The sequence below is a fragment of the Aulostomus chinensis genome, chromosome 24 (assembly GCF_037954235.1).
Source record: "Aulostomus chinensis isolate RoL2024-O1b breed Wild chromosome 24, RoL_Achi_v1.0, whole genome shotgun sequence".
NCBI classification, from domain to species: domain Eukaryota; kingdom Metazoa; phylum Chordata; class Actinopteri; order Syngnathiformes; family Aulostomidae; genus Aulostomus; species Aulostomus chinensis.
This window is the reverse complement of record NC_141343.1, coordinates 15,583,289-15,605,552: the sequence shown is the minus strand read 5'-3', so window position 1 is coordinate 15,605,552 and position 22,264 is coordinate 15,583,289. Positions and strand designations below refer to the sequence as shown.

Below are 22,264 nucleotides of genomic sequence, written 5' to 3'. Positions count from 1 at the left end.
GAGATGACAGAACCTTTGAGGTGACACTGAGATGACAGAACCTTGGAAGTGACACTGAGATGACAGAACCTTGGAGGTGACACTGAGATGACAGAACCTTTGAGGTGACACTGAGATGACAGAGCTTTTGGGTTGGCAATCTTTAAAGAACCATTAAAGGGATGACACCCTGAGGGAAAATTCAGATATGACAAGTTTACAAAATATTCTTCCTCAAGTATTGTACACAACTGTAATGTTGAAGACCTTTACTGCACTATATTACTGCAAATATTGTACTTTTTACTCCAGCCCAGTAATGTGATGTATTTGGGGGTTTCAGGACTCATTCCCGAGCTGCTCTACTAGCAGTGGCGTTTGCATCCTCTGGCCCCTACAGATGACCCAGAGCATCTATTGTGTATTTTCTGAATATTGTGGGGGCATCTGGTGTTAATTTTTGGCCATTTGTTCTAGAAGTGTCAATATGACAACATTTGTTGAGAGTTGGCTGATATCAGGAGGATGAGAGGTTGCTTAGTAACCAAAATCCTGACAGACTGACTGCTCAAGCATCAGACCCAACAGCTGGTGTGTGTGGGTTGGTTATACATGTAGTAGTAAGTGTGGTTGATGTTTGTATTGGAGATGTGTAAACCAACAGTATAAATCTGTGAAGCAGAGATGTAGCAGGATGCAAGAGGTTAATGAGTTTAACCTGTTTACAGTTGAGAAATGATGCCGATGGTCAATCAATCGGTTTAATTTTAGTGTGAATGTGTAACAAGTGAATCAGAGCCTCTGAATGAACGAACTGAAATTTGGACGTGAGTGTCAGCTATCTGTACACTCTAAATAGCACAAGGAGCCATTTTAGGATTTAGGTTTATGTAACGCTACTATATTGTGAATGTAGTACAAATATCTCAAACTGATTTGGAGTCCCTAGGTCACATGAGATTGAAACTACTGATAAAAGAAAGAAAAAGAGAAAGCAAAAATATTCAAATGAAATGCAGAAAGCAATCAAACTGAATTATGTTCCATACTTTGGGGCTGGTGCTGTGAGCTGGTAGGGATTTGGAGTCCCAAAATTTTAATGATATCGAAGCTACTGAAAAACAAAAAACATGCATTTTGAGTATACGAAGAATGCATTTTGCCTGAGAATATTTATATAAAATGTATTAGGAAAGAAAATGTCCTCGAAAGAGGTATGTTTTACACTTGTAGTCTAGCACTAATCTCTAGTACTGATTTGGAGTCCCTTCTGCATCCAAAAAATTCAAAAACTGAAAATTGGTGCATCATTTATTACGAGAACAAACCAAGAAGGAGACCATTGGTTCTGACCAATCAGGCGAATCGATCGCGTGTGTCAGACTTTTACTGTTGAAGATCCACAATGATCTTTCTCGTGGACTGTCAGAGGAACACGGAGGCTCTCTACCCTTCTGTCTAAATCCCCTTTAACCATCCACAGCGTGCAGAACAAGCGTGTCTGTCTGCTCCATCATGTGCTTCATGTGGGGAAATACATAAAAACCACTTAGTAGCCATTTTTTTCTTAATTGCAGCCTTTCACCCTGTTTTGTGCGACAAAATGAGGTGTGATCAATACGCTGCAGGTTCCTGAGCAACACCTAATGTGACACCCCTTTTAGCCCATAATTGGAGGCCCCTAATTGTACCCTGGCTAAAAAGCCTTATGGAGATAATTACCAAAGGGCTGGAAATGAAGACCAGTTATCACTGCACAGATGTCTAAGCCCGACCCAAGCAATGCAGTGGGAAGCTGGTGGGAACACTGAGACCCATTTCATAATTCATAAACTGGGAGACGGCTCTATCAAGGCAAAGTGAGCATTGGGGCAAGTGTGGCCCACCTCTGACTTCATGATCCATTCTTTCATACTAGCATATCAATGACATTGATGATAAAGCACAAGACACACAACAACATATTCATATTTTGGAGATTTGTTCTGGGTGCTTTGAGATATTTTGTCTCCTGATGTTCTGTAAACCTGTGGTCCGAGATGACAAGGTGACAAGCTTTCATTGTCTCCATGGTTTATGTTGTTGGTGGCCAGTTGTCGTATGGGTGTGTGGACCACTGGGTACAGCCATGTGTTCCGGTGCCTGGGTATGTGTGTGAATAACCCTTCAGTCATACTATGTCAAGAACACGCATTACGAAATGAAAAAGCTCAATCTGAACATTGAGCTCTGGCACCCATGCATTTTTTTGCTCTTGAGAGTTGGATTTTTGTCGCATATTTTTTATTTCACGTACCTGCAGTAGTTGGCGTTTTTTTTTTTTTAATAATCACATGTACAATGTCAACCCTGAACAACAGTTCGCATGACCTTTGTGCGATGATCAGCGTCCTCCAACCTAATGCCATCACGGTCCTGAATAGTTTGCCCCATTTTTGAACGGGAAACTAAAACTAAAACAAGCGGTGTGGTATATACACGGTGATGTATTGCATGATGATGTCTGCTCAGGACACACAAAAATAACAGTCTTGTCTATTCACCACAGTTACCAGGATGTAATTAACTAATGACACGAGTCTGAGGTGTTGGCAACATTTAGGAAGATTCAACATCAGGAGAGGTAAACAACGAATATCCTGAGGAGCATTTCCACCTTCGCCCCCAGCAGAAATCGACTCCTGCTGTCAAGGAGTCGTGAACTGTAACTGCAACTACTTAAAAGGGCATCATAAATGTTAGAGCGTTATCAACGCCGTCATAACAATAGTGCTTTTAGTATTATTTCATGGCAGAAGCAGGAGGAAGAAAGCATTTAATGGTTTCATGGTTTAACCAGGTAGAACTGGCTCCCTGTAATCAACGTGGATGCTTGTCATTACCACTCGCAGCTCACTGATTAGAGCAGGGTCTGATGCCCCGAGTGCTCCGCCTGCTCTTACAGCTCACAGAGATTATAGCAGCATTTAGCTTCCACTGCACATTAGAGTGGAAGGCTTTCAAGCGTAGGTGTGTAAAAGAGGAAATGTCTTCAAAGTAGGGTTTTTAGAGAGAAAAGACATCCATGTGAGATGGTGGAATGATAAATGACCAAAGACAAAGCTGGACCAGAGAAAGACGTATCTCGGCCCTAAGGTTGTATCTGTACACCTCCCTCAAGGTGCGCCATGGTACATGTTGAATCCTAGCATAAGTAACATTAATAAACAAAAGGTTTGAAGGTAGTATGTTGTCAAATTATATTAAAGCATTTCTTCAACTTAATTTTTTTTGTTTAATTCTTTCAAGGAGCGCACCAACTTTTTGGGAATATTTCTTGTCAATCATCAGTAGTACAAAGCTAACGTTATGCTAAGAACAAACTACACCGCCAACGTGTGACCTTGGCATCTTAATTTTTAATGTCAACCTCAGTAGTGTTGTAAGCAACTGCTGTTCTAAAGAAACAAAAATGCTTAGAAATTTGGCTACAATTCTTATTGATGTTACGGTAGAACAAAACATTAAATATCTTCAGCTTGTGTTTACCACAGACTTTATTTCAGGCATTTAAAGGACAGCGTTTTTCAACCAGGTTCCTGTTTTCGTAACTTTTTTGGCTAAGAGACTGATAGCAATAACCATTTGTTAAATCCCTCCAGTACAGAGCAAAAGCAATAGCACACTACAGCACAAATAGCACACTATAATATAATATAACAGGGCAACTGGCTGGTATCAAATTACATCCACTAAAAGTTCTTTTTTCACTCTGACAACCTCAGTTTGTTATTAGGATTGTCCACATAATGGACAGTCATAATGGACTGTCTGTAGCTGGGTCCCTCTCTGTTTGTTGAGCTCTGCGTCCAGTTTTCACTCAGGAGGAGTCTCAACTCTGACATCTCAACTCTGACGTGGGTTGTTGCAGTAAATCACCGGTGGAGACCATGGCTGAGCGGCGGAGAGAGACAACCCTGAGGAGTTTGTTTTGAATGAAAGAAAGCGCAACTGTGAAAACTGAGGCAACCAGATTTGTACATGTCTTTCCCCACCTCTCAGTCACGTCTGGTTTTCTTCAAAAACTCAATGCAAACGAGATTTTAGAAAAGGAGGAAAGGAGAAAGAGAAAAAAGTTGGACGAAGACCACAAGACACATGGTAGGACCAAGTTGGTTGGACGGACAGGCTTGTCCATGATGCTAGTTTCAAATGCTAATTTCAAAAAAAAAAAAAAAATTGAACCTGTCAGTTTGAAAAAAAAGAGCACTTTTAGTGGATGTAATTTGATGATAGCCAGTTGCCCCCATTATATTACATTATAGCTGGAGTTATTTAAAAATGGTCATTTCCATCACTCACATGGACAAAAAAGTTTTGAAAATAGGATCCAGACTGGAAAATTTCTCCTTTAAACAGAGACTCCAAGACTTGGAGATGAGGAAACCACCATTTGTTCACCAGTGCTAACTCCTCTCTATAAAGAAGTCCCTCTAAGCTGGTGAAAACATGTCACTGCTGCCACTAATGCAAAACTAAATTCCCCACACTGAACAGAAGTGTCAGGTGGAGAGGTAAGAGCAGCAGAACGAGGGATCCGAATGAAAGGGGGACAGTGACTCTGCATTTTCATTGTTCCACTGACTCGTCCTTCTCAATGAGCACATTCACACAGAGTGACACAACAGTTCAGCTCTTGCATGTCTTTTCTCTATCCATCCATCCATCCTTCCCCAGCTGAGCTGTTTTGTTCGCTGGTACTTCCTCTCTGTAGCCCTTTCTTCTTTCTGAGCGCATCTTGTGATGGGAAACAAGAACTACACTATTAGAGCCTGCTCGGGGGAAAAAAATTGTCATAAAATGTGGCTGAACCCAAACTGAGTTTAAGTTGTGCGTGGGAGGGGCTAAAGGGTCACAAAAAACTCTAAGAAAACAAGCTAGGAGATATTTGTATTTTGTCTCTTTATCTATTTCTTTTTTGACACATTGTGAGATGTTACGTATCAACAGTCAGGCTGATGTTATTTGCTTTTAAGCTGCTTCTGAAACATTTAAAAGGAATAGTTTTTAATATTTAGTTGAAAATTCGACATATTATTAATGATAACTATATCCATATCAATGTGCAACCACCTAAAAATAAGAATCATTGAGTTTTCATTCATTTAGAATTAGACCTACTCAAGGCCTTGGAGGTGATGCTTGTCTAACAGCATGATTATGTGTGTGTGTGTGGGGGGGGGGGGGGGGGGGGGGCACGCGATGATGTCCTCCTCCAAGTGGGTCAACCAGATCCCTCCCAACATTATTTTCAAACTACTCTTAATAGCAACATGTCCAGTAGGCTAGCTGAGCTGAGCTGAGCTACGGTCTGGATGGTTCAAGCTAATTGTCTGGATGGTTCAAGCTCACGGTCTGGATGGTTCAAGCTCACGGTCTGGATGGTTCAAGCTCACGGTCTGGACGGTTCAAGCTCACGGTCTGGACGGTTCAAGCTCACGGTCTGGATGGTTCTAGCCAACAGTCTGGATGTTTCAAGCTCACGGTCTGGATGGTTCAAGCCAACAGTCTGGATGTTTCAAGCTAACGGTCTGGATGGCTCCAGTCTGATATCAACACACTCATAAGCACCAACTTCACTGATCCTCTAAAAATGGCAACAAACTTGTATTGTATGGAATATAAATAAGTAAAGACCATAGTTGTTGTGTCTGTTATACAATGAATCAATAATGCAAATAGATCCAGTTCTCCATTATTTTTAGTTTGGCCATTTCTGACTCTTGCTAACATAGTTTTCACCATCCTGTGGCCTTTTTTGCATTTTGAATCAAATAAAATCAACTCCCTGAGTGTGTTTATGCCGAAATGCATATTCCTCATGTGTTTTTGTTAATAAGGGGAATTCATCCCTGCCTCAGAGTCACAGAATTCACAACAAAAGTTACATTCATGTTGAAAAGATCCAGCAAATCACGAGTTATTGACTAACAGCAAAATTCTGTTTTTGATGAAGAATGAAGTAAAAGGCTCATGATCATGAGATGCACAAAAAAGTTTCCTGGACCACAAAATAGTGCTGAGTGACTCATTTTTAAAACTTGCACTTCCACACTTCCAGGTCAAAATGAAAGGAAAAGGGAAGTATTCATAGAAACCCTAAAACTGGAATGTAAGTTAATTAGAATGTTAGTTTCCTCGTTTCAAAGAATGAATTTAATGAGCTTAAATCCCTGAAATAAGGTTTGTGGTTAAGCTTTGTTTAAAAATATAGAACACATAAGTCAATACCTCACTTGTTAATTTTCAGCTTTTTGTGTGTCTTAAACACAGCGGTTGCTAGTAAGGGGCTAAACAAGCGGTTTTCAAGGACATTAAAAGTCACAGAAGCACAAAGTTAAACCTGTTATTTTGTGCCAGATGTACTTGTGTCCACACCAAAGATGAGCGTTTATACTTCTGCAATGGTCTAGCCGGGTCTTGCTACAGTTATAGCTCCAGCTCGCGTTAGCGGGTGGTTTTTATGCTGCTGTGTAGAGTCTCTTTGTGTACTGTCAAGAAATGGAACAAATAGTTTTGAGCGATTGAGGGAATAATTGTGAAGCAAGAATTTATTTTACCCGAATAAAATACAATGCCGAAAAGAGCGTCATAGAGCAACGTTAGCTTAGCGCTTCCAACGATTGCACTTACGCTTATAAAAAATTCAGAAATGTGGAAAAATGATCTTTGGGAGTAAAGCCTGGAAGTCTCATCAACTTTTTCAGAGCTGATATCAGCAATAATTCAAGATCCAACGTAACAATCCTGTGGTGATGCTAAACACCAAAAGAAGCTAGTAGCCTTTTTACAAATGAATGTACTGCTTTGTTAAAGCTGTACATTTTTGGTGGTTATGGATATTCTTTGAAGTGAAGGGAACAACACACATCCTAGGTATGTGAAACCATTAGAAGGCCATCTTTCAGTGGCTTCACGTGTGGCTTTGTGGCCCCAAACACCCACGAATATCTGAGGTTTAAGTTTCACTCAGAAGAGCTAAAGCAGCTGGTCACGTCACACCCACATACATGCATTTTTGAAGTTTGAAGAGACCCCAATGGATGGTATACCATCATTTCAGATATGAATACCCAGCAGCCCATCTCCTGTTGGCTCGCTGTCACTTCCAAAAGAATGGAGTTGGAGTTAGATCATGTTGTGATGAGAGGAGGAAAAAAAAAAAACAGGAGGAGGGATTTGCAGACCGGAAAGCTCTGGTGACATCAGCTTTGAAAAATGTGTGTTTGTGTGAGTGTGTGCCAGAGACTGAAAACCAGCAGAATCATGGGGAGAGAGCACAGACAGAGATCTCACTCTGTTTTATTGGAGTTCATATTATTATGTGGACCGGGAGGCAGAGACGAGACACTAACTTTGTTCTTGATTTCAAAATTCTTTAAACTGTCATTGTCTTTCATTCTTTCTGGGGAAAATATGCTGATTGTCCATCATTTCCAGAGCAAGACAAGAAGATAGAGACCCTTCTCTCAGGAGCTGAGGCCCATGCTAGTTAGCTTAGCACAATACGGAATGGTGGTGCATGGGAACTGTTAGCATACCTCCATCAAAAGTTATCATAGTCGCTAAATAGCTTAGCACAATGAATTGTATTGCACAGGAAGAGTAAGCATACAGTATCTTGTCAAAACTCATCATGACAGCTAGTTTACCACAGTGAATTGGTGGTGCAGAGGAACTGTTAGCGTACCTCAATCAAAAGTTGCGATATTTGCTACTTAGCTTAGCACAATGAATGATAACGTTGGGAACTTTTAGCAAATCTCCATCAGTTATCATTTTTCACTAGTTAGCTTAGCACAATGAATGGTAATGGATGGGAACTATTAGCATATCTTCATCAAAAGTTACCATATTCACTAGTTAGCTTTGCTCAATGAATGGTAGTGGGCGGGAACTGTTAGCATAACCCCATTTACAGTTAAAACACTTGCTAGTTAGCTTAGCAAAATAAATGGTATTTGATGGGAAGTGTTAGCATGCAACTGTGTGTCAAAGGTCATTAGACATTCCAAAAGGCATTTTTGACAAAAATAAAATCATAAATTAATTTTAGCTTTAAAGTTTTCTACAACTGCATCTTCATATACAGCAGGTGTATTTTAGGCCTAAAATAAAAAAAAAAAAACAACACTTTAATTTTAAAATTGTGTATTTTAGAACCACTTTTATTGGTAGGGAGCCTCGGAAAAACCACACCACTGCCCCTTCCTTTTTTGTCAATTAAAATGCAAACAATCAGTTAACATAATGGTAATTTGATTTTAAATTAAATATAACCACAGTCATAAATATTCACATTTCCTTGTCTTGACTCCATAGAGTGAGCCAGTGTTCTCACATAGACGATCTCTGGACGGATCAGACAGCATGGTTCACCGTGACCGAGAGAGAGAGAGAGAGAGAGAGAGAGAGAGAGAGAGAGAGAGAGAGAGAGAGAGAGAGAGAGAGAGAGAGAGAGGAAAAGGCGTTTCCACGTTTCAGCAGCCGGCTACGGAGCTACGGACAGCAGAGCAGACGGACCGAGAACGGAATCACGATCATCTTCAGCCCGGTTTCACGGTTTGACGTTTGACAAACACTGATTGACAGCTCGTCTCACCCGCGTCCCACTTCACGGCCGCGACCCCCACGTTGAGGAAACGGACTCCAAAAAAGAGAAATCCATCAATTGAGCGACTTGAACGCACCGGGAGTTGGACTTTTCCTCGCGCAGCACGTCCCGTTGTCCTGATCCAGGCCGAAATTCAGAATTATCCTCCCGCAGACCCCCGCACCTCTCCGTCAGTAGCTGACTCATTTTGCAGCCACCGGGGTGAGTAGAGCCACATCCCCCCCCCCCCCTTCTTATTTTATTGAGGGGAGCTGTTGCTTTAAGACCCCGAATTCCTGAGGTGAAGTTGATGAGGTGAATGAAGCATCGCACCGTCACACCGGGCCGGTTCATTCCGACCATGCAGAAGTTTACCAAACGCGCGACATTTTGACACGAAGGTTTCAAATATGTGTCACTCTGAAGGAGGCATCGTGACTCACTCAGGAAGAAGTTCTACGAGCTGGTGTGTGAATTTTTCCCCACCCTCCAGAGGGACATTTAACACACCATTGATTAAACTAATTGGATTGGGTTCAGTGTAGCTTTGGGTATTCATGTGTCCCCTTCATTACTGCTCAGATACACGCTGCTCTTCCTATGTCAGTAATTATATTTGGATTTTACTACAGAGGTTTGTGTTGTCGCTCCTGCTTTTATTTCCCTCTCATGACCCAGATTAGATTATCTGGAATTTTCTAAAATGAAAGAGGCGGCGACTGCGCGGGACCGTCCCGGATGGTTGTGGTGGGGCGGATGGGGTGGGACATTTATGAATGGAAGTGTCTGGCTGGCCAGCACTGGTGTGTTTATGAGTGTGTATGGGGGGTTGGGGTGGGGTGGAGGGCTTGGTTCCCTGCAGTAGTTGGAATTAATGGGTTATAAAAATGTTATTAACCTTTAAGGACAACCTGCCGGGTCCGAATTTAATGTAATTGATTACAGAACCTCATCAGATTTTAAAAGTTAATGCAGGGTTTCATATTTTTCTGAGACACAAGGGTACAAACTTACAGGAAAAAGTGGCCATTTTGAGTAAAGGCATCTAAAGCACTTTTGCGCTTCCTATGGGTTTTTCCTTAAGTCTGAATTCTTGCTCGTGTTGTACGTCGCTTTGGACAAAAGCGTCTGCAAAATGAAATTGTAGAATTATAGAATTGTAAAACAACAACCTGGCGTCTGCATATTTCAGGACTTTATCTTTGCACTTGGATGTGTTTGTGCCTGTCGAGTCGTTGCGTCCAGATGTAAAGTCTTTTTATTCAAATACAGCGCTACCAGGCTGATGGCCAGTTTTGCTCTAAATCTCTTAGCTCATTGTTGTTTTATGATGAAGAAACAATGTGACAAATACTTCATTTATGGGCTTTATCAAACATTTTGGAAAAGTTTTTTTGTTTTTTACGCATTTATAACCTGTTTTCTGTATGTCATCATACCAACTTGTTTTTATGCAGATGATGTCTTCATAAGTACTTCTAGCTTATGGGTCAGGGGCTCGTTTCAGACCAGAGGACTCTTTAACAGCTTTTACACTGAATATGTGATCAAGCTGAAGCCAAGGGTACACACAAACACCAGCGCGTCATCGGCGTATTGGCAGACATCAGGCGTTTCTTATTTCAGGTTGCTGCCCTAAATTATGCAAAGATCTCCTCCACACATTTATTAATGGGATACTTTACACCAAAAGTGTATTTTGCCCCTCATGTACTCATAAATAGGTGTTTTTAGCTCAAGACTTTAGTTCCCTGCTTTCTTTTCTTTGTGAGTCCAGAGTATCGAAAGAACCAGCCACGTGTATATTTAGCGTGATGCTATTGGTGATTGATGGCTACACCGTCGTCGTCTGGTAGAATCCACGCCCTCTTTATCCATCCTGATGCTCAGTAATACACAAGTACGTGCTACATTTGAGCTAAAAACAACCAAACGTCGGAACCGTCTGTGCTCTGGTTGTTTTTTTAGCTCGTAGAAGTGTCCATGGTTCACTGATGGCACAGGTGGATGAGGAGGATGTGGTTCGTTTCGGAGTTTGTCAACAGATGCTTTCGGACAGACTTCCTGCTGTTAGCTGTCAGCAGCTATCAGCTGGAAGCTGAATAGATGTGGTTGGCGCTTCCTCATTCTGGGGTCACAGAGAAGTTCTGCAGGGGGGATATATTTGTGACTGTCTTTACTTGGAAGGCCACATAAACTTTTTAGGGGAAATGATGCTTGAAGGTGTAGGTTTTCCACGGAGAAGAAAGGGAATGTTGAGCGTTTTGCTTGAGTTCTCAGTGTATCTCCTAATTCTCTGTACTCTACGTTTACTCTCACCTTTGTTTTATAGTATAATATTTCAGCGAGTCCTATTCAATGGCGTGAAAACTAGGGAGGGTTAGAGTTGGTTTGAGGCTAAGATGAGGGTGAGCCCTGGGGTTCGCGTCCTCACAGGTTTAGAAGTACAGCCTAGCATGCATGTGCCTTGACTCAGCTTTTTGGGATCGATCCGTGTTCTTGGACAGAAGGGGGGGGGGGGGGGCAAAAACTGGGCAGCGCAGCAGAACTGTGTTTCCTCTTTGGAGTTCACTTCCTCTCTTTGTGTCGGCTGGTGTCAGTTGTCCCCCCGTTGATGCCAGGGGAATGTTTGTGGTTGCAGGAACTCAGTCAAACACAGCTTTTTTTTTCTTTTTTCTTTTTGGTGAAGATCAGTGTTGAACTGATGGAACTTGAAACAATCAAAACAAAAAGAAAAGCATGACTGTTTTGTTTGGGTTTTTTTTTTTCTCTGGATGGGCTCGGGACTTGGGAGCCAACTCTCACAGCTCCCTTGTTAGCAAGCTGTTCGCTGTTACACATTTCAGACAATAGACAATAGAGCTGAATGGACTTCATCCATTAACAGTGGAAATGTGGCTGTTATTTCCAGCCTAACAATCAAAAAGTTACAAGAGGGGAGGAACGTCTCGTCACCGCTAACCCGTAAAGTGACCACGGCCTGACTGAAACTGAAAGTCTGGGATTGAGTCTGGTCACCCGCAAGAAAGGAGGAACTAAAACTGAAAATCTCCCCCTGGGTTCAGAATAATCTAGACTCCTCATGTGATGAATTTCCTCCATTTAGCCACCTTTTTTCTCCTCAGACTCACTCACAGACTTTGCTGGTCCAACTTTGTCGAGTCTACATCAGGGGTTCTCAGGTGGTCTAGCATCAGGACCCCCTTTTGTCCTTGTCTTCACTGTAAGAAAGCCCATATTCTTGAATTCTGCATTGTATTTGTATTCTTGGGCGGGTGGTTTAGAAACTCTGTTATCCTCTTTTAGGTTGCGACCCACAGGTTGAGAACCACTGGTGTTTACCCTCCTGGTTGTCCCCCACAGTTGTACTTAGCTTAGGCATGCTGACCGACCAGAGGGGGCAGTAGTGCAGCAACCAGGACACACGCCCTCATCGGGTTTCCCACCTGAAAGACCAGTGTGGACCCACGCAGTCTATTGACCAAGCTGGAGGCCACACGGGGGGAGCTGGACCCGCCACCCCTGTGCTGGACCGCTACACCACCTGTGTGCTGTCAGTACACAAATATTACCCAAGAAATCAAATTCAACAAAAGTTCTGTTGGTGGAGAGGACCGCATTCCTGTCAGGGAGGCAGTCTCAGGACTGATTCCAAGACTCACCTCCATGCTACGTGATGTGGTCCAGATCTAGTATTTGATGAGGGACCCTGATCCGACTACCACGTATACCAACACTCCAGGTGATTAAGATCCCCTTAAAGCTAAAACCCTGCATGTGGTCTTGACAGGGGGGCAAAACGTTGTTAGAACTTCCCTTGTTCTTCAGCAGCTTGAAAGGATCCAGTCCCGGTCCACAGAGGACACCGATGCATCGCTGTCACTCTACCCCTGCCTTTTGTTTCCCAGTGCGCCCCATGCTGTGTTTACTTTTACCATGTGTGCGCTCCGCTGTCAGGAAGCTACGAGGGTCTGTGTCAGCTCAGTGCACCGTCAGTACATCTCCAGCTCTGGTCCAACGATCCAATTACAGTTTTCTGGTTCATGTCTGAGTTTTCAAAACCAAATCAAGTTCGTACGACAAAGGAAGACCATCTTTAATGAGTGAGCCGGTTGTTCTGTTGGGATCCGGCTCCCATGTAAATGTAAGGTGTCGGCCAGTGAATCCATCCGTCAAGCACTGCTGCACGACAGCCAGATCCACTATTGAGCATGACACCCATGGACGGATACACCTTCATATCACACAGCCCTGATCTGAAGCCCATGCAATGATTCATTTTCAAATTTTCACAAAGGTAAAGTCTTTCTCTCTTTCAGGTTGAAGCCACATGGACAAACACGCACATACATACACACACACACACACACGTGTGTGAAAACACAGATTTATTCCCTCCAGCTACTGCCTGGTTGTGTGGTCAGCCGGTTGCTGTGTTACAAGTGACGCCTACGCCAGCAAAAAGCTACTTTAAAATGCTTGCTTTCACTTTTGATGCTGTTTGTCTGCATCACCTACACTGCTCTGCATTGTAATTGCATCTGAGTCTTCAAATTTCCTGTTTTGGGGTGTTTGTGTTCCAGCAGTGTCAAACAGACGGACAGGTTTTAATTACATGTCGCCATTTTAAGGATTTGACGGAAGGAGAAAGGTGGTGTCAGCTGTGGAAGTGTTTCATAAGACCGGTCCGTAGGACTGGCGGCGTTTCACGGCGGCTGGGATAATGGGTGACGGCGTGACCCACTAACGCATCGCACACCTTGATTTGCAAACTGGAGCAGAGGCACACAAGGACGCACACATGCCGAAACACGTGGCTATGCATCAACACGCACACACTCATTCAGTACATTTGTCCGTCCGTGTGCATAATCCAGTCTGCCACTCGACTCCGGATGAAACGCCTCGATGGGTTTGATTGGATTTGATAAGCGCTGAGGTGAATGCAGCTTTGCAGCGTGTCCTCAGGTGTTTGAGGGGATCAGAAGGTCACTTAAAACATCTTAACTTGCTCACTGAACTTGAAGGCACGAGTGTGGTAAGAACAGATCATCAGCGACATGAAAATAAGAAACCAGCTCCGTGCACATGGCATTGAAGATTTTGTTTGAATTAAAATGCGAGTAGAGAACCAGTCTGAAGTGCTCAGCAAAAACACGACCTGCCGCCATTGTTGGCTCTCTCTCACTCTCGGTCACGGTGAACCATTGTTTGATCTTTAGGAAGCGCTTCAAAGTGCATTTGTTGTCCAAAATGAAGTTACACCAGGGATTCCCTCTACCAAAGCCAATGGCGTTCTTCCAGTGGAGTTTGCATTCGTGCAGTCAATGGACTCTGTGGTTGAAGAATGTTTGACATTTTCACTTCCACTGATGAACTTTGGGGTTGTTAGGATTTCTGAAGCGTGGATTAAACTAAAAGACTAGGACGGAACTACACCGAGAACGCAACATCAGCACTACTAAGCTTCATGCTTCTTCTGTTTTTGGTGTGATGAGGTTTCACGTCCAGTTCACAGGTGGTGTTTTACTCCAATAAGATGTCCTCAGACCGCTTCGCCAACAGAGAGTCAAATCACTTTGGTCCTCCTGCCTCCTTGCAGCGCTCCCCCCCCCCCCCCATCCTTCCTTTGCCATTTTATGCTGTAGAGCAAATTGTTAAAATATCCACAGCGCCTGTACACAGACCTTATTTCAGGCATTTAACCAAAAACTCATAGACTTTGAGACGAGGGAACTAGACGTTCCACAATGCTGACTTATTTGTGGGTTTTAGGACCATAGACCTGGTTCCTGCAGTCGAAACCAAGGTAGTGCTGACACAGGTTCCTGGTTGAAGTCAGAAATGATTTCACTGTCTAAAATCTCCAATGGAAAATAGAACTGCAGAAGCCTTAAAAAACTTAGTTTGTGTGTGTGTGTGTGTGTGTGTGTGTGTGTGTGTGTGTGTGTGTGTGTGTGTGTGTGTGTGTGTGTGCTAACTTTTTAGCCACGACACCCTGGAATAGCTGGCAGCGCCCGTTGGGGGTCTGGCGTGTTTGGGCGTCTTCATCTGCTCTTGGGATGATGACGGTTCAGTGTGTGAGTGAGTAAAGCTGGTGGTGTGGGCTGGGATCAGACAACAGTTGCTCTGATGAGCCATGAGTGTCTTGATGATGTGATTCAGAGTGTGTGTGTGTGTGTGTGTGTGTGTGTGTGTGTGTGTGTGTGTGTGTGTGTGTGTGTGTGTGTGTGTGTGTGTGCTGCTCTGAATTAGACGTGAGCGAGAGCAGATGTTCTCCTTATGTTCTTCATTTTTTAGCTTTAGATATCCTTCTAAAAGATGAGCTGCATCATTCCTGATCTGGAAGCATCCATGTGTGAATGCAAGCTTGTTGCTTTTGGGCCGTGTCTGCCAGTTATCGGGCCTGGTTGGTTTGTATGAATGCATGTTCATGTGTGGTTAAAAAGCAATGAAACTCTCTTGCGCAGGGAAAAAGCACGCGCATCTATCGGCTCTGACTCCAGCTAATAAAATGTGATGGCGGTGTCAAACTTGCTCTGTGTATGTTTACGTAACCCGCTGGGGACCTGTGTACCTACCTACTGCTGGAGGTATTGCAGCTTGCACTAATGCATTGTACCATTACACAAAGGCTAGAAGCGTTTATGTAATACCTTTTCACTGAGTACGTGGAGAAACTGGACCCGAGGTGGGCAACAAGCAGCCCACCGGCCACATCCGTCCTTGTTCTTAACGTCTGGTCTTTTGTCTGTCTGTGCAGAACACATTTTAGGAACATATTTTTATCGATGAGTCAATGCTGAGAATGTGCTGCAGCCCTTTTATTAATGATAACCAACAAATGGGTGGCCCAGGTAGTGCATCAGTCCATTGTGTTGCTGACCAACATGAGGGCTGCTGGTTCTGTACCCCATGTTGCCTTTAGCTTGGTCGGTCACCTGTGCAGACGCAGTTGGCCAAGTGTGCAGATGGGAAGTCCCATGAGGGTGGGAATGTGTCCTGGTCCACATTCGGGGCGCCTGTTCCCTGAGGAGGGGAATTAGTTTGATGTTTTCCTGCACTTCTTGCTTTTCTCATTAAAAGTCCACCTAATCTCAAATTCCAAATCGTATACTGCAGGATGAGGTGTGCTTGCAGTCCAACAGGAAGTGGTCATCTCCTGGTTCCTGCACTAACAGGAAGTGGTCATCTCCTGGTCCCTGCACTAACAGGAAGTGGTCATCTCCTGGTTCCTCTTCCAGCAGCCAATAGGATCGCTCCATGTGATTGTAGGTGATTGAACCAGTAAATCAGCTGTGGTGAACAGAAGTTGATGATCTTCCAGGTTTAGTTCATCAAGATCATATTCACTAATGAACCCTCTGATGATGCTGGAAGCCAACAGTTAGCAGAACTAAGCTAACGTTAACCTATGAAAGAACTTCACCAGGGTCACATGACTGTCATGACATGACAGCATCACAGTGACGAGGCTTCACATTTCTTCTGCTTTCACCCTGATGGCCTCTAATGACCTCTGCGGTCTCCTTGAGCGGCTGTTTCTAAGTTGCATGATAAGCTAAAACAGCCAGTTCCTCCAGAGGTTCCAGGGGAAATTCACGCAGTCACAAAGGCGTTTTCGTCGTGCTTCGGGCATCTATTGACTCATCCCTTCATCCCGCCTGGTTGGAAAAGAACCCCAGTCTTCTGTCACTGTTGCATTCTCCTCAATTAAGAAGCACAACAAGGCCAAAAATATCCCCTCAGTCCCGCGCTGCCAACAGGGACACTGGTTAACTGTGAGTTATTGCCTCGATCGCGTGGAGGAGCGATGGCTGCTTAACAGCACATGGAGTCCTGCGGTGAATTCATTTGCTGTTATGTTGTTACTGAACTCCATAATCCAGCTGTAATGTGAATAGGAGATAAAAGCAGGCAGCTAAAGTGAGCCGGTTAGATGCCCCCCCACCCCAATGCTGTGTATGATGGACGGAATTTCATTTTGTCTGAGTTGCACTATCTTCTTCCCTGGAAGCAGCAGACTTATTTCACTAATGGAACAATGGAAGGACTGAGTGATGGAAGCAGGAGAGAGGAGGAAGGGAAGGAGGAGACGAGGAGGAATCTGACACACTGAGTCACACTGACGGTCTGAAACAAGACTGGACAGCTAGTTTAATGTTTAATGGACTGTCTGGGGACTCACTTATATATTTGAACGTGTGTGTGTGTGTGTGTGTGTGTGTGTGTGTGTGTCATATTGTGGGGACTTTCCTCCTTTTTGGCACTAAAGGGGTGGAACAATGTCCAGAAAGACCCAGACTTGTCTGAGCTCCAGGGGAGTTGAAGTATAAAGTATCAGGTAATCAATAAACTTAGTTAAGACTTCATAAACTCTTCCTGTTGTTGATTTGATTGAGCAGATTCGTATTCGCCTCCCCTCAGGAGAGCGTGGGGCCACCACCTCGTGTCTGTTGGTTTTTGTTAGCTATCTCATGGATTTCAGGTAAACCTCAGTGAAAAGCAACCAGTAACTAGCATCATTAGTCTTCGGGTTAGAACAGAAGGGAGCTGTTAGCCCCGTAGTTATGCACGATGTTGGAGGGTTTTTTTTTGCTGATAGCCGATATTTACTGATGTCTATTATCTGTAAAATTAAAAATAAATAAATAAATAAAAAGTTTAAATGATTCTCACATCCTGAACATTCTTGTTAGCACAAGTAACTCACTCTGAGACGTGGAACGGTCGGGAAAATCATATTTATCTGTTTGCTTCCTCATCAGTTGAGCAAAGAAGGGAGTAAAGCGATCGGCTGACGCAGGATGTAAGGACCAGCCACTACCTGTGGCTCAGTCAGTCAGTCGGCCCAATGTTGCTATAATGTATAAAAACGTGTTCTGATGGGCTTTTCTTGATGATGTAGTTTGGGCTGAGCACGTGACGGTTTAAAGCCGGGGCCTGTGATTCTTCATGGTTCTTCTAGAAGAGGTTTAGGATGAGTCGGCCTGCCTGGAAAACTGGATGAAAGAACAAATCCGATACCAGAACAACAGAATTGCTGCTGCTGTCTGAGGTTCCATGAGCCGTATCGGCGCTAAAGCAGTGTTTACTTGCTACACTGGCCATTTCATTAGTGTCATGTTTGATACGTGACATCATCGCTCCTGCATGTGTCCCTTCCCCTGTTTCTCTCTCTCCCTGTCGCTCCAGCCCACCCGGCCGGGCAGAACTAGATCTGTGGTGTAAAGGAGAAGTCTTCATCCTGGTGGCACTTGAGTCTGACAAGGTTGGGCTCTGCTTATTACATTTCTGGGCGATGGATGTAATTTAATGTCCTTTGAAGAGATGAAAACATGACTGTGTGTATTGGAGTGTTTGTCTTTCCTCTCTTGCTCAGCTGATTGCCGTTACTGACGGTGACTCAGAGGCCACACAACCCCTCCTCCTCCTCCCTCCTTTCCTTCATCCTGCACCCCCTTCCACTCTTTATTTCATCTCTTCCTCTCTTCTCCCTCACCTCCCCTTCAGAAACCCCCCCTCACCTCTGTCCTCCCCTGTGTTCAGAGAACTATTGTAGTGACCGAAGTAGATTGAGAGTTGGGGCACGGATAAACAGTCCACCCAAACCCTTCTAGCTTTTTTTAAATCACAGATAACTGAAGAGTTTCATTCCTGAATTCAAAATCTTTGCAACACTTTTCAAATATGAATGTGTAAACGAATCATTCAGCTTTAATCTCTGACTGCTTTGATCGCCACATTCATGCAGGCTAGAGCCTGCCGACCCGACCAGAACCTAAAGGATCGAGTCTGCGTCGTAGCAATGATCCTCAGGCCGAAGTAGTAGATGAAGAGATGGTTGTAGCCTAGCTTGATGACGGAGGACGTATGAGAGCATTTGTCGTCGGGGATGCTGAAAACTAACGAAAACCACGTCGGAAAATCGATGCTATGTGGGCACATCGATTTAGTCATCGATGCAGAAAACAGTGAAGCAGTTGGATTTGCAAAGTGGAAAACATGCGGGGTGGGATTGATGGGACGAGTATTCAAAATTCACCTTTGGGCTCAACCCTGATTTTCTGTTGGTTTTGAGGCAGTCCCAGGCACCAGTCTGTTGGACCTGGTTTTTGGTTGGGATAGCATGTCAGGCTCTAACCCAACCCGCAGATAATCGTGTGATGATGACAATCTAAAGCGATTTTGAGGCCGAACCACAAAGAAATTCGTACAAACCTCCACCAAGGCGAAATTACCTCATCACACCCAGATCTGCTTTTGGATCAATTCAGAAATCATCCTCCTAAATTTAATAAAAATCCATCCACAGCTTTTTTATCTTTTCTGCCTATGGACCGTCCAACACCGGTGATCACATGACCCCCTTAACAGAAGTAACGCTCAGGTTTTGGCTGTTGGAACGAGACGGAGGATGGGGCCGTGTCTCGTCCCTGTCCTTCCTTCCACTGTTGCCACCGCCTCCTTTACCTCCTGCTGTTGGCGGACTGTCGCTGCTGCAGGATCCCAGCCCAACGTTCTTTATTAAGTGCGTGAATGTCGTGATCGCAGGAGCTGCTGTGCTCTCTGATGAGCTCGTATGTTTCATTAAGGCACAAATATGTCGAGTCCCATTCATGTGCGTTGATGCAAGCGTGGGCGCTGTGGCCTGCTTATCCGTGTGTGTGTGTGTGTGTATCTGCAGCTGTGGCTCTTGTCCACTGTGTGAGGCGAGGTTATGGCATCCTGTTCCTTTTCCTTGCCTCCTCTCCATCTGGAGCAGAGCCAGCAGCAGTAAACTGTGCATTACAGTGGGATACAGCCCCATTATCACGGTAGAGAATGCCGGCATCCGGACTCAGGCCGGCTGTCTAACTCTGTGTGTGTGTGTGTGTGTGTGTGTGTGTGTGTGAGTGTGTGTGTGTGTGTGTGTGTGTATGTGTTTCAATCCTTGTTTGTCATTTAGTAGCTTTAGGAGTAGTTTTCAAATATTTTCAAAATTTTAAAACATGCAGTATGGTTGAGGTGGCATACTCACTGTAGCTGCATCTTATTTATTTCCATATGTTAAGGGGCAAATTTTTTCTTCAGGATTACAAAATAGTGACTTGTTGGGAAATCTGCCATTGGCCATCATTCATCATCCCTGAAACAGACAGGAAGATGAAGACTCTTCTATCCGTGCTGAGACGCCCGCTAGTTAGCTTAGCACAATGAATGGTCGTAGATGGGAGATGCTAGCATGCCTCCATCAAAAGTTTCTGGTCAAAGATTTTCGATTGATGTTTATAGTGCACCAACATTGCTGAATGTGCATGGCATTGCTCCCAGGTTCGAGCATGCGCATCGGAGGCTTACTGCAGTCAAGCTGGATACTTCTGGTAAGCTAGCTGCTAATAAATACAGATGAATGAGTTAACCCTGCTCCCCTTCAGATTTTCCAAACGTCATCTGACCAAATACATCCAATTTTGATGTTGACATTAATTTTTTGTGTGTTGTTTGACACAAACCAATTATTTACTGTTTTAAGTCCAAAACAATAGGCAGTTAGCTTTCATTGGAGCTCAAGGTAATGCTGGGTACCCTTTCGCTAACTCGAATATGAATGAATAATTCAGTCGTACACGTCTTCAAAAATCTTCCCAATGCTTTAGGGCGAAAGTTTTTCGGGGTCACAATGCATCATGCAATTGATGGGGGACGGACATAAAAATAAATTTAAAAAAAAGGTTCTATTGGACATGAAATAAGTACACGCCTCTGAGTGCAGGATGAGACATCAAGTGTTTACTTTTTTTCAGGAATAGCAAATGCAAGGATTTGGGTGTACATGTACATACAATGCAGCTGTTTTAGACCTCCACCCTGAAAGGCGGAACGGCAGCTGGTGTGACAGCAATGACAGGCATGCTAACATTCCTGCATATGCTTCACACGCGCAAACACCACCACACAACAATAGGTGGAGAGAAGATGTTATTCTCACATTCATAACTGTTTAAAAAGGCGAGAATGTGTGTTTGTGTCTGTCGAAAACACAGTGGAAAATGTACAAACACACCTACACAATGCAGTGATATGTGAAGTGAGAAAACAGAAAATGTCAGCAGCAATAACGGTGCTATTTTGGTGTGTCCCTAAAAACAGAGGAAACTTTCTTCAGGTTACTGACATGAGACACAAACAAGCGATTTTCTCCCTTTGCCTTCTTGTCCAAATGCTCCAGCAGCATTTTTCCATCTTCTCCATCTGGGATTAGACATGAGCCAAAAGGAATTTTTTTTTCTTTTTTTTTTGGGTACTATTGCCTTTTTTTTGTTTACTCAGCCGCTTGAAGTTATTTATGCAAAGGTGCTGTGTGGGAAATGTGCCGTGCATCATCAAAGTCAGCGTGGGTCTTTTATCAGTTTTACTTTGCATGTCTGCGTAAGTGATTTTGACCTGGGAGTGTGTCAGTTGGCCCCTTTGCGTGTTTCGCTGCCTTTGTTTGCATATTGCTGAAAGAGAGGTAAAGACGAAGAGACTGGGAGGATTCTGTACGTGTCCTGGAGGTGTTGTTTTCATGGGATAAGTGCCACATCATATGCCAGGCTGCCAGGATTAGGGTTTTGTAGAGCATTGCACACCAAAGAATATGGTGACTGAGACTGTTATTCATTAAATCAGAAGTGGAATCTCACACAGGTTTGTGGCTAATGCTAGCTGATGGCAGGTTTCATCCTGTGAGAATAATTTTAGAATAGTAATTATCTTCCTTTATGGGTTTTTTTTCGTTCTAGTCACATAGACATTAGTTCTTTTAGGTATTTTAGTTAGTTATATTTTGTTTAATATGTGTAGAATAGATGTAAAAAAACATTGTTTTTACTGATAGCTAACTAGCTTAGCCATCTGCTAATGGGGTATTTATCCAGACATATCTTAAGGTTTTGTCCTGTTAGCTTTGATTTTCGTGGAATTGTCATTGTGATGTACAGCATCTGCAGCTGTCGTCTTATCTGAAATAGATATTAGCTATTTTTGGCTCATCACACGTCAAATAAATGTTAACAGCCTTGTTTGTAAGGCTAGCTTAGCCATGGTAAGTGGGTCACTCATGGAAAACTTGGTCTCGTCATCTTTCATGACGTTTCAGCTTTATTTTCCAGCCAGTTATCTTGCTATAGCAGGTATCTGTAGCTTATATGATATTGATATTAGCCATATTTGTCCCATGTTTGTTACGTTAGCTTAGCTATCGGCCTGTCTAAACCTCGTCGAGTACTTTGGTTTTAGTTCCGCTGGCTTGATTTTAGAGCACATGTTATCTTGATGTACAGTATCAATACTTCTCATATGATGGAGATATTTACTAAATTTAATTCACTACCAGCAGAATGTTATCATCCTCATATCTAATGCTTAATAACTTAGCAATCTGCTAAGTTATCACAGTAATCTACATGATGTTCAAAACACAGCAGCAGGAAAAGATTATACTGTAACCAGAACATCTAATTTACTCATGGGACATGCTCCTTTGTTTCTATGTCACACAAATTTTGATTTCAGTGATTTTATTGTGTGGAGTTTAAAATGTTTGCAAAGTCCGTTTTTTTGATTCAGGTAGGATCAGAAATCTGTAAAAGGAAGAGACTGTTTGGTCTGAAGCACATTAAAGCTGTGACT

General features: G+C 43.4%; 1 protein-coding gene across 1 annotated transcript in view; it reads left to right on the top strand.

Moving 5' to 3' along the window:
- Positions 1-8,473: 8,473 nt before the first annotated feature.
- Positions 8,474-22,264, top strand: part of pea15 (proliferation and apoptosis adaptor protein 15) — a 34,410-nt gene continuing 20,619 nt past the window's right edge. Inside the window, exon 1 of the mRNA XM_086197433.1 lies at positions 8,474-8,833. The gene's annotated coding sequence lies outside the window, so the exon portion shown is untranslated. The remainder of the gene's footprint in view (positions 8,834-22,264) is intronic.